This window comes from Melitaea cinxia, chromosome 8, assembly GCF_905220565.1.
Source record: "Melitaea cinxia chromosome 8, ilMelCinx1.1, whole genome shotgun sequence".
NCBI lineage: Eukaryota > Metazoa > Arthropoda > Insecta > Lepidoptera > Nymphalidae > Melitaea > Melitaea cinxia.
The window spans coordinates 5,324,481-5,331,142 of NC_059401.1; the positions used below are offsets into that span (position 1 = coordinate 5,324,481).

A 6,662-nucleotide genomic window follows, 5' to 3' on the forward strand; every position below is an offset into this window, starting at 1 on the left:
AGATGATATCACGAACAGTGTGTTCTGGATACATCATCACAGTTCATCATGAAGTACTCACCGTGATAAATCTATTTTAGCGCTGTTTAGCTCGTAGGTCGTAGGTTAGTTGCTTTAGATAGTTCAGTCGGAATTCCTCAGGAAGACGGAAGGACACGGTCACAGTGTGCGTGCACCAAATCCGATGATATCCGTCATAATCTCGTCCAAGCCGCTGGATTACCGTCCACGCGGCCGCCCGTCACCCACTAACGTAAACACAAGAACAGACCGATACCGATAAATCAAAGCGCACGATCCGCGACGAGAATCCGCTAAATCCTTGCGGGGATCGCGTAAAAAATACTAGTATTAAAAACAGTCTTAAGTGGGCTTACGAACGCGGCGCGGAACGGCCCGCACTGGCTCTAATCTCGGCCACTTCCCGACGCAATTTGAACCTAACTCCACCACTCTATACATCATCCGGCGACGCCCGCCCACCGCGCCGCCGCGGCCCTATACTCTCGTCTCACTCGCACCCGCTAGTTTCCCGCTTACAGTCATCTCTATCGCGCTGAAATCTCGCCGCGCTGAGTTTTCAGTGCGTGCGGGCGAGGGGGGTGCAGTCAGCTGGCCGAACTTATGCGGATAAAATCGACTTTTTATCGGCTTGCTGTGACGCCTCGTGACGTCACTGTTTACTTCAGATAGACGTGAATATAGTAGTGTATTATTGAAGTAATAAATTTAATAAATGGTTTCTAACTAGAAAACTGTTTAGCAGAAATAGCAATAAAATTGTAAGTTTTATAGTAGGATATATTTAAAGCTTATTTGAGATTATAAAAAGTTATAGTTTTGTTCGTAAAGTTTTTTAACAATTATCTATTAAATTATAAAGGCAATGAAAGCTCGTTAGGATAGCATTTAGCGCGGTAAAAACTCAACAATTAGATTGAAGATAAGTTTATAGTGTAATGTATCTATCTAAATTTATACAACGTCCAAAGCTCATTTAAATCGTGCAATATGTTTTCCTTATAGCGCACAAATAATTGCAGTTTAAATCGCGTTCCATGCAGCGTCGCCCGCAATAAATAAACGAGCGTTCGCAACGTAAACAGATCGAGCGCATTAACCGCGCGTCGGCGTACATAAAGAGAGCGGTATAAATATAAAGTTCCCACTCGGTGCCGCGCAAACTTAGCTAAACAACGCCATAATTGCCTTCATTACTTAAATTACTGAAATTATTTATTCAAAAAGCTGGCAACATTTAGGCGCACGGAGCTCCGCCCCCGGCGTGTTTGCGGACCAATAGGGCGGAGGCGCAGCGCTGAGGGAGGGGCGCCCGGCAATATGGCGGACAGAGCGGCAACCTTCTTGAGGCGAACGCGTCGGGAACTCGCCGACGCCGACGCTGCGGAGTGCTGCGAGTACGTCTCACTGAGTCGACTACACGTGTTTAATAGTGTTTAATGAAGCGGTACCGCTCGATTAATTGGTGCCGGAGTTAAGATTCATCGAGAGAAAGCGTAATGTCATTTATAATCTGCTCTGATGTTGTTCCGACGGGAACTTCCCGACGGCGGAAAACGAAACAAAATATCTTTATAAATTGATAACGTAATACAAACGACGAAACGGTAAGACTTATCAATTAATAAAATAATATCTCATTAGTATCTCCAAGCGAGCTATAACTAATAATAGTAATTTTTACTCCATACCTACCTTTTTAGGTAACATATAACAAACAGATAACAGATTATCATTTAAGATAAGATAAATTTTACTTATATATAAAGTGGTATGTTGACGTCATTGTTACATAATCTATACTTGAGTAAATGGAACGCCAAAATTAAAAACGTTTCGTTGATGTTGTATGTTTCTATTTATATGTATATAAGTACTCTATATTATACTTAAAAGATAAATACAAATAATAATGTAGCAAATACCTAAGCTTAAGTAATATAATAATAAAATCGTTTGAATCTTTGAGTCGAAAAGAATTTTATATGCACTGTACATAACTATTTTTTTTGCCTACATAATTATATATATTTATTTTATGATTTATGAAATAGAACAAAATAACAATAGTTTATACATATTATTTTCATGTAATAACTTCTAAAATATTTAATAACTTAATATTTATATTTGATAACTTCTAGAATATAGAGTTTTATCAATATATATACCCAATGTTTATTATACCTTATTTAATGTAACTGGTCATAACTAAGACTTATAATAAAGCTTAAATTTCTAAGAATAGGAGATCAGACTAGATGTTATAACTCTTTCTTCTATTATTTTATTATAGACACCATCTCTACTTATCAATAGAAAAACTGTAAAATTTAGTAGTCACATTAGGTGAAAATTTTTATTTTATAATATTTACTTAAGTTCTTTTTTTCCATATTATTTAAATTATAAGATTGTTTTGTCAGTTTCAGTTATTGTTTCGAACTTAAAGATGGTATTTAAATATTTAAAAACTTATTTATTAGGTAATTTAGAGATTACTTATGTAGTTACTTAGCTGTATGAATCGTTAAAATGGAATATTTATAAATAGCCGTATGTTAGTATTTTTAATATTTTAAAAAAGCTGCTTGAAAAGTTTTAATTTAAGAACAAACTTTTTCTTATCTTAAAACTAGCCTAGTTCGAACTAGTTTTGACCACATTTGGCTCCAACTTGAACCCCAATTTCAAGACAGGAGCATATTATGCAGACATGTTTTGTTCTTCTCTTGGCAAGCTGAAATATCAGCTTAAATTAAATATTAAGTAGTTATTTTATTAGTAATTTTTAGTATTATTATTTAATTTTCACTATTTTTTCTCGTTTTGCAACTCAATTTTTTTAGTTTCTTTTTTTTTCGTTTTATTATTGTACACTTAGCTTCAAGCTATATAATAAGTTTTGTATAGATGTATTTTACGTGTAACAATTAATTGTAAGCCTAATAAATAAATAAAACTGAATGTAAATTGATACAACAAAATTTTGAATTAAAAGTTAACAGCACACTAACACCTATTTTAAAGTGGAATTGATAAAACTTTCGAAAAAAGTAAATCTTCTTTATTATTAATCTTTTTTTTAATAGTTATCTTTACAAAATTAAGTTTAAGACACGGAACAAATAAGTTTATTTCATGTGAATAAATTGTAATCATAAAATATATCTAATACAAAATAGCTAAGAACCTATATCTCTCATTTTGTAGATATATATGTGTTTATTTATGTCTACTGTATATATATGTTTACATTTAATTTACTAAATTTGTTAATAGTTCTAACAGATTTTTATGCACTAGTAACACTGATTTAAATTAATTTTTAAAAAGATCAATGTATTTATTTTAGTTTCAATATTTGTTTTTATTTCTTAACACGTTAAATACCTAGTCGTTTCAGATACCATTTAAAAAAACAAATTTTACTAATTTATTGTCCGTATCAGTATGAAAATATCAAATAAATACTCAACAACAAAACTTCATCGTTCGGTCAAACTAAAAATAAATAATCTCGTCGTACCTCATATGCTGCCATATTTGCAAATAAAGTAAAAAAAATTAAGATATAATTGTATGAAATATTCGTTTCATAGTATAATTAACCAAAGTATGTTATTTAACACTACAAAATATATTGATTTGTTTTATGAGAAAAAGTAGAGACTATACGATAATAGAATTTTATTTTCAGCTTATTGTTTTGAATTTGAGTTCTAGCTATTACTTACTTACTCTATATACATACCTAACCGACAGCATCAAAATTATCAGTACTGATAATTTCAAAAGAAATTAATAATAATAGTGGGTCAAAATTCGACTATAATTAAAAATTTATATTAAAGAAAAACAAAAATTTATAAAATATAGAACCTCTTTTAAAAAATTTCAATTTGACTACAGACTGACAATCAACAAAAGAGTTATATATATTCAAATATGCGTGTGTGTGTCAAATATATGGTAGTGTGTATAATTTTTTTTTATTAATTTAATATATATTTTATGTATAATTTTAAAAATATATTAGCATTATGCACTCTATATAAACTATAAGTGTTTTTTCCGAAATTTCATAGTAATCCATAAGTTTTTGCTTCACGTATTAATGTATAGAGATATTTTAATACAACACTTATTAGAGTTTACTCTTTATTTTTAATACGACTACTACTATTACTCTACAATTTACTTATACAATTGGTTAATATTATATCACGTGGAGCGATTCATATCAATGTTGTGAATTGTATTATATACGTAGGTATTTAAATGTACATATTGTGAAAATGATTTCATTTCTAATGTTATTTTTGTAAAACTTTCATACAATATTGCATTAAAATTCAGGAAAGCTTTAAAGTTGTACATATAGAATGTTACACGACTTGTATTTTAAAATTGTTTGAGGTGTGTTGTTGATTTACCTTTATTATGATAATACACTACGAGTAAGCTTAAGAAATATTATGCATGGATAATTTAAGTCTAGTAAAAAATGAAATATGTACCAATATATTTCATTATTTGTTTCTATGTATGCGTATAATTTTAAGAAATCGTATGATTTAACGTAAATGCTAATATGTAGCTCATAATTTTTACACTATATCAATAAATGTGTATTTATTGGATAAAATGAGTGTGATTGTGCTTTTGTAATTGTTATTATATTACTAGCTGCCCGAACAGACTTCATTTTGTCAAAAGTTAATATTAAAATTAATGTTTTTTTTTTAATTTTTTTTTTTTTTCTATAAAAACCTTCCGAGGGCCTTAAGGAACATACAAAAAAATAAATTAGCCGAATTGGTCGAGCCAATCTCGAGTTAAGCGCTTAGCAACATTCATTTTTATTTATATATAGTAGTCAAATCATATTAACTTTGTTAATTAAAGTATCAAATGAACATTAAGTAAAGCAGGTTGATTGAACCTGTCCTTTAACATTATTATTTTATAAACCCATTTTTTTTCCTTTCAGACTCTACAAGTGAAATAAAATCAATGGAAAAAGTCAAATAAAAATGAGAAACCATCAAGACAATTGTATCAATTTTAATTAGTTGTAGTTGCTTCTCTAGCATAGATTGGTGATCCAGCATAGAAAAATTGACTATAGAATATATGAACATATAACATAAATGTTGTTTTATTTAAACACATCATCGATTTTGTAATCCTAATAACTTATAGTAACTAAGGCACGAGGTCGTCCTGCATATATGAGTTTATTTATATCTCCCACTTTAACGTTTCTTCTGTCACGTTGCACTAAACAACAAAAACACACACATTTAAACTGAGTCTTAAAACATAAATTATAAACAACATATATGCAACATTTTAATTAAGACCTATATAAAAAGTATTAAATTTTAAAGTATTTATTAAGTAAAATAATGCTGCAGCTATTTACGTTAAGTTTGAACACAGTGGAAGGTAATAGAATAATATATACCGATTACCTACAAAATATCGTCCCGCCCCACTTTCGCACGTGTTCAATTTACTAATTGACACATTAAGAATTTCACTCAGCATACTAAATATGATAAAAATTCAAAATCCAATCTGTGAGTTAAACTAATTTTGCTAAGTTTTTTGTACAAAATAACGTGCTTTCCAATTTGTCTTTCGGTGGATTATTTTTAAAAGATATACCTAATACTCATACAACCAAATTTCATTTTTATTATTGTTCCGTTAAAAAGAAAACCAAGCAAACATATTCCTTAGAACGGTAATAGGAAGGCCCTTTTCATTTTTAATTGAGACGCTAAAACGACAAATATTCAACAAATAATCAATTTGTATGAGATTTTAATTAATATTTACAATTAAAGAGTACAATGATAGAATCCGTAGTGCTAGAATCAACACACAATTATCCAACTTTTCATCGAATCGAAATCGGAGGAATGTGTGCAATAAAGTTTTCATTGCTGTAAGAAAAATGTCCCACGGAAAATATGTAGACAGTCTTTAAAAAAATTCAAGGTTTCGTACGGGAATAAATAAACTAACATCTTAATTGCTTCTGAACACTGAAACGATTTATTTACGATACTTTAATTATCAATCAGCTTAAAAAGAGGCATTCAAAGTTAAATATTTTGTATTATGAATATAAATTGATTTCTCAACAAAAAAAGACCATAAAAACTAGTACTACTCTAATCACAAATAAATTAGATAGAGCAGAATAATTTTTAAAATAAAGATGGAACGGAAAGATATTCAAAAGATAATTTGTAATCACACACAATGCTCTGAAACCCGTTGATGTCAACACTAGCAACAAATATTAACGATTTGTCTGATTAATCGAGCGTCGCAGATGTCTGGACAAAAATAATGGAGAGTAGGGTCGGGAGTTCGGGATCGTAAGCGCGTCTAAACCGGGGGCATTCCCCTTAACACTAATGGATAGTATTTACATCGTTTTGTTGTGATCATCATTTAAATCTGTTTTTATTTAACTAGTCATTACACCCGACTCCGTTTTTATGAAACTAAGCATCTATTCAAGATGTGAACACTTTAAAATAAGTCTGTGAAAACCGGCTACAATCACATCGACAAGTAGTACAACGTAGGTAGACAAAAAAATAGTAAAGTAGATACGCGAT

At 30.2% G+C, this 6,662-nt stretch overlaps 1 long non-coding RNA gene across 1 annotated transcript; it reads left to right on the forward strand.

The window, feature by feature from the left end:
* Positions 1–1,170: 1,170 nt before the first annotated feature.
* Positions 1,171–5,175, forward strand: LOC123655938. Its single transcript, XR_006743473.1, has 2 exons — positions 1,171–1,628; positions 5,015–5,175. It is a non-coding gene; the product is annotated as an uncharacterized LOC123655938 (long non-coding RNA).
* The last annotated feature ends 1,487 nt before the right edge of the window (positions 5,176–6,662 follow it).